This window comes from Geospiza fortis, unplaced genomic scaffold (assembly GCF_000277835.1).
Source record: "Geospiza fortis unplaced genomic scaffold, GeoFor_1.0 scaffold603, whole genome shotgun sequence".
NCBI lineage: Eukaryota > Metazoa > Chordata > Aves > Passeriformes > Thraupidae > Geospiza > Geospiza fortis.
Window position 1 is genome coordinate 174,035 of NW_005054460.1, and position 11,442 is coordinate 185,476.

Sequence of the window (11,442 nt, forward strand, 5' to 3'; positions counted from 1 at the left end):
GTGGCCAATGGGGCGGGGGGGGTGGCTCGGGAGCGGCTCGTGCCGCCCGGGGCTCGGGGCCGGGGCGTTCAACAGGTCCCGGGCGGGACGGGCAGCGGGGAGCCGGGAGCGGGAGCGCCGCTCGGGCCCTGAGGGCTCTCAGCCCGGCCATGGCAGCGGGAGGCCCTGTGAAAAACAATATCGGACCATGTAATTAAAGACTCTCATAATGAGGTGAGCCGAGGGCCTACATTAACGGTCCCGGGCAGATGTAGTTGGTGTTTCCTGTGTTTTGAAGTTACGGGCTTCGCAACGTGACTGCATTTTTGAATGTTAGCTCTGGCTGCAATTAAGTAGATAGTATTTTTAACTCAATCATATAATAAACCCGCTGGTTTTGCTGTGTAATTTACATGCATATGCTGAGCTGGTCCCCACAGTGTCAGATGTCTGAGGAAGGAATCTCAAAGCACCCACTTTGGCTCCTGTCCAATGGCAGGGATGCTCAACAGAGGAAGAAAAGTTCTGTCCATGCTCTCCAGATGCTTCATTGCCTTTCCGAGGTCCTAATGGGGCAACAGTGAAGATGCTCCTAAGGCCAACAGGACCAAACCAGTTTGTTTCTTTCCCTCTCTCATGTATTCCCTCGTGATGGAAGATGACCTTTTAATTTTTCCCCTCCGTAAGAGTTTGTTCCATCTCTTTGTTAATGAAATGAAAATGCTACATAAATAAAGAGCAGCTTTGCCTTGCAAAGGAGAGGAGTCAAGCAGCAATTTGCATGGGGTTTATTCAAGATCAAGTATCTCCACTCTATGGGAAGCAGTTAGCAATTACCACATTTGGTCACCACAATATAAAAAGGACATCAAGCCATTTGAGAGTATCAAAAGGAGGGCCACGAGGATGTGAAGGGCCTTGAGGGGAAGCCGTATGAGGAGTGGCTGAGGTCACTTGGTCTGTTCAGCCTGGAGGAAACTGAGGGGAGACGTCACTGCTCTTTTCAACATTGTCATGAGGGATAGTGGAGGAGCAGGCACTCATCTCTTCACTCTTGTGGCCAGAGGCAGGACTTGAGGAAATGTCATGGAGCCGAGTCAGAGGAGGGGTAGGTTGGATATCAGAAAAAGGTTCTTCACCCAGAGGGTGGTTGGGCACTGGAACAGCTCCCCTGGGCAGTGGTCACAGCACCAGCCTGACAGAGTTCAGAAAGCGTTTGGACAATGCTCTTGGGCACATTGTGTGACTCTTGGGGTGCCCTATGCAGGCTCATGAGTTGGACTCCGTGATCCTGGGGTGTCCCTCTGACCCAGGATATGCTATGATTCTATGAGTACAATAATGCAGAGTGTTTCCCAGTGGGATCAGAAATTATGTTCCTTAAGCTCTTTCGGGAATAAGACAAAATCTCTCACTAAAGTAAGCACTGAGGCTATGCCACTTGTTATGAGAAGAGTTGTCCATTTTTTTTAAAGGTTGCAGAGTTAACAGGTTAAACCAAATGCTGCTAAGTTGGAGTTTTAACTATTTGTTGTTAATAATTTCATGTTGTAATCACCCGTTGTTAATAGTTTTTCTTTAATTGCCTGTTGTTTATGGTAAGAAATCCCTCTTCGTCAAGTATCACCCTGCTGCTTCCTGGAAAATGGTACCCGGGACAATGAGGAGGAGGTGACATCGGGGCTGGTATGCAAATGTAGAAACACCTCACCAAATCTAGCAGGAAAAATCCCTAAAACAATAAGCCACCATGGAATTAAGAGATCTAAGTGATGTCTAGGAACGAGGAACTGAATTCAGTGTCTGCTAAGATCATTTTTACCTTTCACCCTAACCTAAAGGATGTTGGCTAGAAAGAGGACCTCGAATGTCAAACTGAAAAAGTGGGAATGTCCTGGTGTTCTCGTGAGGATGGAAGCCCCAGCTCTGCCTGCAGGCCAGTGGACACAGCTGCACTTCTCCTCCTCCTCTGTGCCACTCCTGGGAGCAGTGGCGGCGTGAGCGTGACCCGTTGGTTCTTCCCACCCAAGCTGATTTTTAACAAAGACATTAAAAAGGAGAAAGATCCCCTGCCGTATTTATTTCACCACTGTTCTTTAATCATACTTCTTTTATTAGAGTAAGATGTTAGGAATGCTCTTTGATTGATGTTACAGGTGTTTTTTCCTCTTTTTTGTTTTAAAGCTCAAATCATTATTTCCCTGAAGGACCAAACCCTTGCCTATGTGTTTTAACACTTTGGAAAAAAACCCCAAACCCTACAAAAACCAGCACAACTATCAGGTGAGTATGCCTTTCTGAAGGCCCTTTGCCCAAGTTTGTGTTCTGGATGTTTCTGAGGCATCCTTTCCTATTTGTGAGAAGTCAAGCCATCTTAATTGTAAAAGGCACAAGTCCCATTTTTTCTCACTGGAGCCAAAATGTGCTGAGCTTACTGAAACATGACCAGCATTAGGTCTTTTCACATCTTTCACACTTTATTTAAAGCCCTTTTCAGTGTGCTTTAAATAAAATTCCTTCCCAACAGGCATACACATTTGTTTCCATGGTTTATTGATGAGAGATGATTGCAGTGAGTGTTACTTTCACAGCCAAAACAGCTTTCTAAATCTGGAAGGTGCTTAAATAATTAAGACTCAATCTGGCTGTTTAAAAATAAAAAAATAAGAACTTGAGATGCAGAAAGGGATGGAGTGGGGCACAGAGAGTGTAGCTGGGCAGTGAGCAGCACCCTGTGCAGGAAGGGGATGTGCTGATTCCTGGTCTCCACGCTGCATCCCACAGGCAGGGAAGAGTGTCCCAGACCCACCAGAGGCTGGCACATTCCTTCTGTGCCACCTTTCACTGTGGAGCTTACCTTTCATGTTTGGTGGTGGGGTTTTAATGAGACTCTGTATGCCCAGGGTGCCAATTAAGTGGCACTGGAGAGGGACAACACAACAGTTAATGGAGGAAACGATGAGGCTGGGGGATGAGATTTTGGGTTTTCCAGACCAGCTCCAGTGTGAGACTCCCAGACTGCCAGCTGGTCTGCTAGTTCATCCCCCTCCAGGTCTCTCCAAAGTGCTCATGCTGTTACCAGTCAGAGAACAAGAGCAATGTTCAAGCATGGGAAATGTCATTCCAGAATTACCCATTTGGGAGAACTAAGCAAACAATGCCAAATGTTTTGGGACTAATGTTTGGCATTTAATAAGGGTAGGAGCTGGCCAGTGTCATTCTGGGCTGCAGATGTACTGAGGCCCAGCATCATCCTCATCTTCTTGCAGCATCTGCAGGTTTGTCAGGAGTGAAGACATTACCATTGACCTCTCCACTGAGCACTGATGAAATTGCTGCTGGTATGTTTGCTCAGGAAGGGCTTCAGGGTTCAAAGGACAAATGAAACACTATTCAGGATTTAGACAGAAGGATTCCTAGGGCTTATGTAAAATAAGTTATACCTTGCATATAATTTTAACCTGTATCTCATTGTATTGTACTCCTGCCTTTTGAGAGAGAAGAGGCAGAATCTGAGCACTGTGGAAAGGCAAGTCCTAGGTGAGCCAGCCTAGGCAGCAGCAGCAGAGGTGACAGAGGCCTCAACAGATAGGGCTATCCTCACTTAATCAATGGTACACAAAGGGAAGAGGTTAAATAGATACTACTGTTTGAGAGTATGGGTAGGAAGAGAACAGCTGGAACATTTGGAAGTAGAGGGAAAAGTCAGTGAGAGCCGCAGCACTGAGGGGACAAAAGAGCTGAGAATGGAAGGCCCACCAGCATGGTGTTTGAAATTAGCCTGGATAAAGGGTTAGAAGTGTGTGCTCCAGGGAAACAAGCCCAAATGGTATTCTTCTGGGGGGTGAGTTACCCAATCTGTCTTCTTTTTTAAAAGAAGAGATTGTTAGAAGTCCTAGCTATGCCTATGTAGTAGTGGTTCATCATACACTGTAATGAATAGGCCCTTGTTGTGATTAGAAACAAATTAATCCAGATTTTTCAGAAGTAAATTAACAAATTGATTAGAATAAATAACCATCATTTGCCACTCAGTCATCTTAACGGGATTTTTCAGTTCCGCCTGAGTTTGCCTTGGCATCCATCCAAACTGACTGTGGCAGCTCCATGTTCTTTATCAGCTCAGTAAATGGGATGTGATTACTGTTCCTAGATCAAACACTGGACTAAAGAGTCAGGCTTGAAACTGCAACATCCATTTCTTCTGAATATGGTGTTTTCTTCTGTTGTGCAGATGACAAATGCCTCATGCTCTGTGTACAGCTTTGTCTAACTTGTAAGTACTTGACTGTTGTAGAAAAAGCTTCCAAGCAAGTCTTTCTTCACAATTTTGTATTTTCAGGACTCATAAGCAAGTGAATGGATGAAGCTGCTGCTTTGAGATTCTAACACAGAACTGGGGTGAACATGTTCACTTTCTGTTCTGAGGCATGATAATGTTACAAACTGCTCTTAGCTTTTTGCAAAATTCGTACGGGCTAGAGTGGAAAAAATTCTTGGTCCTGTGTTTGAATCCATTTTCATGCATTTTACATTAACAGTAGTTACTATTCTGTATTTCTTCTTCCTCTTATGTCTCCCTGCAGTGTGAGGTACTGTAGGATTGACTAGGATTGAAGACCTGCACCAACTCACCAAACTTTCAGTATATTTTAAGAGCCAGGTTTACCCCAAAGAGTGTCCCACAAGACCAAAATATTTTGTGTCTTGTAAAATAGGTCAAATAATTATGGAATTTTCTCTGTCACTGGTGTTAGTATGTTCTTCTTTCTCATGTTCATAATCTCAGAGGGAGAAAATGTGATTGAAGTCCACCCTTGTCAATGCTGATACAGTTTTAATTACCCCAAGTTCAGAAAATAATGAGTGCCAAGAATCTTGCCACTATATAACAGCTAGTTTGCTCCTATGGCAATTCTGGGGCTGCTAATAGGAGACACAGAAAGAATAACAAGTACTTCCAACATGGGCACGAAGAAAGAGGTCACTTAAGGCAGAGTTCCGCAGTGATTAACGCAGCTAACGCGTCTGTCCGCAGCCTGCTGCCTCTTTCAGCGGCTGCAGGAGAGGTGGAAGTCGGTAGTGGCTTGTTTATAACCCTGCACTCAACCCACACCTCTGTCTCTGGGGCAGAGCCAGGCTGTGGCAGCGCATGGCCCACCTTGGCCCATCCAGGGGCTGGCTGGTGGCTGCAGTGTGCCGGGGAGGGGCAGCAGGGACAGTCACCCCTGTGTGCCGCGGTCCCACCGCTCTGCTCCGACCCCAGAGCCCCGTGAGCCCGGCCCAGCTCTCTCCTTCCCTGCCTGCTTTGGGTATGGCCCTCAAAATCTGGGTACATCTGCAGGGGAGAGTAGAAGCTCTTTAGGGGGAAAGTTTATTTTCACTTCATATAGCAAGCAGCTTCCTGCTGGAGGAGAGTGATTTTATATGAGCTAATGCTAATCACAGTAGGGTGAACAAAGTATAAACTGCATTATTTTGCATTAGTAATTGGATGCCTTGCTCCTTGCCTGTTCCTGCCATGGTGTATTTTTGTTGACTTGCTGAACGGATTCCAACCTCTAATCCTTCAAAACAACGTGTGGTTTTCCAAAAAATCATAAATCCATCATTGTCCATTGCAGCCTGACAACAATTTTCTTCTTAATCTCTGAACTGGGACTGGGATTTGGACCTGTCATATTACTCAATATAAGGGAGCTGGTAAGAGAGCAACACTGTATTTCCATGAAGAGTATTAGGTGTTCTGATTTAGGGAATCAGTTAAGGGCAGCATTTGCAATCCCTCTTCGTGCTCCATGCTGCCTATCCCTTTCTCTTTAATCACAACCAGTGTAAACTGTTTGAGATAATCCTGTTGTTGAGAAAAAACACTGTCTTACAGCTTAGAGCAAACAGTGAATCATGTTTTAGAAAAAGAGATGAGGGAAAGTATTTTTGTAAATGCTCTGGTTTGTCTGAAAACATGTAATGAATCTGAATGGTTGTCATTATGTGTTGGAATTTTTAAAGTATTAAATCTATTCAAACTGCTTTGTTGGTGGACCTCATGGTGCCAACTCCTGATAGTCAGGATAGTTATTAAGTGATCACTGTCATCGTGTTTTTGAGGCTACAGAGCACTCTGATCCTGATATAAGTCCTTTCCTTTTTCAGCTTTAAGTGTGCATAGAAAATCTATTGTGCATTTTGAGAAAACCATTATACCTGGACCTTTGTCCTGAGTTAAAACTATTGTATACTGTTTCAATAGTGTGTTTTATTGAAGTATCACTATCTGTGCAGACCAGCCTGCAGCCTGCCTTCCTGGCTGCAGGATATCAAAGCCTCAGTACACAGCTCTGAGCCCACCCCTGCCCATCTTCCCAGCAGAACCTGCAAATCCAATGTGCTGTCTCTGCTGCTTGCTCAGCTAAAGTGTTCAGATATCCTTTCCCACCTTTAAGGATTATTCCAGCTCTCACCTGGGAAGGCAGAACCTGCCTTTGCTCTGTGGTCTTTGCAGCCTTCTTGGGACCTCCACTCACAAGGCCTGGGAAGAAGGGAGGTTGAGAATGTATTTTACAGGCAGTTGGGAAAAAAAAAGTCAAGCTAAAAATTAAACATATAAAATAACTGGTGTTTGGGAGTTTTTCCCATTCTCACTGACCATCTTCAGAGAGCCCTCTGGAGATGTGCAGCTGAAGATTGAGCCACTCAAAGCAGTGACTGCTGTTGATCTCAGGAGAACTGTGATGGGGCCCTGGGGGGCTCCTCAGCTGTAAGCTATCAGCAGCAGCCTGACAGCTATTGGGAGTAATCTTTGATGAGTGATACAGCAACGAATCCTGGTCAGGTTTTGTGTGGGAGGTATTTTAACATAACCCTAATTCTTGTCAGATGAAAAGTATTTTGGCTTTCTCTGGGAAGGATGGGTGGTTTGGTTTTTATTCTCCTAGGAATGCAGTTTTTTCCTAGCTGTGAACTATACAAGATATGGGTAGATAAAAAATGGTGGATATTCCTCTCTTCCTGCCTCACTCTTTTCTTGTTTTGACCACTCCCACTGTAAACTCAGGGCAGGGACTCTTTTCCACTATGTGCATGCATAGTTCACTTCAAATACTTACATGGGAGAAGGGTACAGAAATGTCACATCCCCTAGAGCAATCAATTTTGATAATGACCCAAGGAGCTATAGGGGAAGACTGGGTACACTCCTATCAGTCCTATCTGGTCACTATCCAGAGCAGCCTCATGGGCTCATCATGAGGTTGTAAGTAAGCAAAAGTCTTAGAGATGGCGGAATCCATTCCCTCACCCTTAGGCAGACTGAGATTTTCCTCTGCATATCCAAAGATACTGAACTGTTCCTGCTGTGCAAGGTCAGCAGCCAAAAAGAACATCCCAGCCCCACAGATCCTCAGGTCCCAAGTGTGTAGGTTGGGACTGTGCTTGCCAACCAAAGCCATGTTAGAGACCACAGAAGGTCATGATGGGGTCCTGGGAAAGAAGAGTTCTTGCTTTAAGCAGAGGCTGCAGTCTCTGGGGACTGGTCTTCAAAGAAGCAAGCCTGATTGACACTTTTGAAAATAAATTTATTTAAAACAATGCTCTGGTCAGTCTCATTAGTTTCTTGTGTCTTGCCTTCCTCACAACTCTTTTTAAACAAAGTGTCTACTTACTTCAGCATGAAAATAGTACTTAAAATACTTGGGTTTGCTTCCAAAACATTTTTTTAAATGCTGATGTGACATTTCTCCAGACTTGTCTTTTACGTATAAATACATTTGAGCTTACAGTTGTGTCTTTTAGTTTTATGCTTTTTTTCATTAGGCCTTACACCTATTCTGATGACACCTAACATTTTTTCTGTGCCCCTGATACATAATTTGGTGTGTAGTCTTGTTTACAACTTCCTGCCTTCATAATTTATTGCATTTTTAGCATTTTCAAGCTGCAGTCTGCTAAAACCTGTTTATTTGTCTGCTGTAATTTTTGTTTCCAATCCTTTGACATAAATTTTCATTTCAGTACTTGAGCAGCAATATCTGACTAACAATTATTAGGGTTTCTTTTGTTTGTTGGTCTGTTTTAAAAGGAGGATGGCATGATTACACTATTGTCAGAATCTACATAGTGACCTTTCACATCCATATCCATTCTACTTAGCTTCATAGCACTGATGATGTGATGGATGTAGGTCATGTTGACTGCTTCCCTGAGTGGAAGGTTAATGCATCCACACCCCTAAGCAGCCACCTTTTTGAAAGTATTGGAATTATGAGAACCAGTCTTTGTTTTCTGTCTGTCCTTATTTCTCCCATGTAACTCCATTTTAAATGAGGCAAGTCCTGCATTTGAGTCCTACCACAGTTTTGTCTCTTGCATTTAAGGTTTATCTCTTCCATGATTTCTGTGACAAAGTATTTTGTTTCTGAACTTGATCTCATTTTCTGCTTCATCTGTATCACTGTCTAATTGCTGTACTCTTATGATTTGATACCTTTAACTACCAAATTTTGTATCTAATCAAATTTAGAGGCATTCTGTGTTCTTGTAATTGTGTTTTTCTCATTTAAAAGGAAGTGCTTTAGTATAGTTGGACTAAAGGCTGCTTTTATTTTATTGTTGGAGTAATTTTATTCACTAAATTGTTCTAAAATTGAAAATTGCTGTGGCTTGTTCACTGCTGCCTCCAGCCTCTGCATGAGAATGGCTGTTGTGGGATGTCCCTGGACCCTTTCATCTCCAGTATGGCTTCTCTGTGTCAGGACAAAACAGCTGGAACTCAGAAATGCCAAATTACTGGTCTTTAATGAATTACCACATCAAGCTACAGAATTGTTTGTACTCTTTCTGTTGGAAATGAGAAGAGAAGCGCATGAGTCTAAACCTTTGCAGATCAAAGGTACCATGCTATGCTTTTGCTGGGGACTGAGAGCTTTTAGTTCCTGCTTCTGCACAGGCACTTGGTCAGCTGCAGGCACCTGAGCCCTTAGGTATATTTTAACAAGAGCTAAAGTAGTGCAGTATATGCTGAGGACACTTACTGCTGCTACCAGCTCTGCTCAGCACCAGCAACTCTTCTAGGCATGTATATGAGAGTGCCTCTGTTCTCATAATTATAGTATCACTACCAACATGTTAAAATTAGACAAGTTAAAAATTGTCTGAGCTGAAATGCACTCAACTCCAGATGCAGTTATCACTGAGAAAAACTGCTTTGAAGCTTTAACTCAGATAGGTGATATCCTGACACCCTCCTCACCTTTCACTTGAACGAAGCTTTTTGCATGGACTTAACACACATGGATAGTCTTTATAAACAGCTCTTCTTGTCTTTTTATTGTATACCAGTAAAGCATTAGAGGCTCAGTGGAGTGTATTTTTTTACATAATTCCTTTATGCCACCTGCCAGCCAGGGAGTTGTTATTTTATTACAGTAGTTTCTCATTAACTATGTCCATTTTCTGTGTAGGGGGCTGCATAAAACATCCTCTGAAACTTGGAAGAATAATCAGTTCACTCCTTTATTCTGTGTGAGGTATCCATGCTCCTTGTTTCTTACCTCTTGCAGGTAGTGGGTATGAGCCCTGCACAGTATGGACAAGACATTCTACCTTTGAACTGCTGCCAAATTCAGTGAACTGTCAGCTTTGATGTATCCTGGTTTTTTCAACCTACTTTTATGAGGAAAAAAAGTGTCACTAAGTCTATTTGCTTTTTTGCTATACCCGCTCCTCATATCATTTTGACAAGGTAGTTGCCTTGTTAGATCCCTTGTATGGATCATTGATCGTGTCACTTTTTATAATCATTGCAGTTTTGTTCCAGCCCTGCAGTGAGAGCACTGTCAGCAGAGAAAAGGTAGTGCAGAGCTCAGACTTCTGCCCTGTTCTCACAAATGCAGTAGCAGGAGATTCATCATCAGAGGCTCTTATCAGAAACCCCCATTCTTCACATAGTTTTGGAGCTCTTGGCAGAGTTTCTGCTTCAACCCACACTGTAAAGACTTGTCTAATAATGCCAACAGCGTGAAGCCCATTAAGATCAGAATGGTAGAATAACTGAGTCCAGTTTTGCCTTTTAATAGTGGAGAGTTGTCTTTTTTAAAGGAAGGCAGATGAGTGTGTTTCAGCTCATAAAGCTGGCAGATTTCTGACACTGAAGCAGCAGTGTATGTTTGCTCCATGAGTGCCTGGATGCCAGGGTGGGTTGAGGCAGCAGATCTCTTCCTTAACTGTGTTTGTATTGTGCCTGCTGCAGAGAGGTCCTGCCCCATCCACAAGGAGCTCCATGGGATGTGACCTGTGGGCAAGACTACTTACCACCCCTCCTGCTTCCAACACATACCTTTGTTATACTTGGATCCTGTGTTTTATTTCAAGGTGCTTGCTGTTCCCTTGCCCTTTTCTTCAACCCCAGCCTCTGCCAGACTGACTTTAAAAGCTGCAGTCATCTGATTTCTTCTGGAACATTGCTCTGACAAGGAGGCTTAGTGTTCCCAGTGCTGCAGCTTTAAAGGATGACTGTCCCCAGGGGTGGCAGGAGGGCCACACAAGCACTGAGGGGCTTTGAACTCCACTCTGTGTATTGGTACCATAGACTAGTGCCTCTGTTTAATACAGTTATCAGTGTTTCTTACTGCACCATTGTACTCTACAGTATGTAGAATTGATTTGACATGAATCAGCAGGGGAAGCTTGCAAATCCCAAATGAATGATGTGCAATGTTGGCTTTATAAAATACTCATCCCTCGTAGGTGCTTGCAGCACAACATTGCACACCTAATTGCCCACATGTATAACTGTGTCAGCAACCTGCCTGGGTAGGGTGCAGTAAACTAACATAGCGAAGGTGTGATGGGTTTCTTTTTGTAAAAAGATCATGGCAAAGAGGGAAAGATCTGGTTTACATTTTTACAGAACCGGGATCCAGCTTCTTCTTAATCTCAAATTGCCATTGATTCGAACAGTAGAAGGAATGAGTCTCATATTGATTTTAGACAACAACTAAAAATTGGATTTTGTGTGGAAAACTGTTCTTGGATCATGACTAATTACATCACTTTGGGTAAAAGCTATTTAAAACTCCCATAGTTATAATATTTCCTTTTAAATGCTGTTTTATCTGAAAAAAAAAATCCCCATGTCTTGTGAAGGGGAAAACCCCCAAATTCTGTACTCAGTTCAGTTTTATCTACCAGACAATATTCTGCATTCTGTAAAAACTGTAAGCGGAGGAGTGGACTTGCAGATTCTAGGGGCGAGGGCTGGAAGCAGGGTGCCCCGGCTCTATGGGGACCAGAGCTCCAATGGCTGGGAGCAGGGTGCCCCGGCTCTGTGGGGAGCAGCGCTCCCATGGCGGGGAGCAGAGCGCCCCGGCTCTGTGGGGAGGAGCGCTGCCATGGCGGGGAGCAGAGCGCCCCGGCTTTGTGGGGAGCAGCGCTGCCATGGCGGGGGGCAGAGGGCGCCCGCGC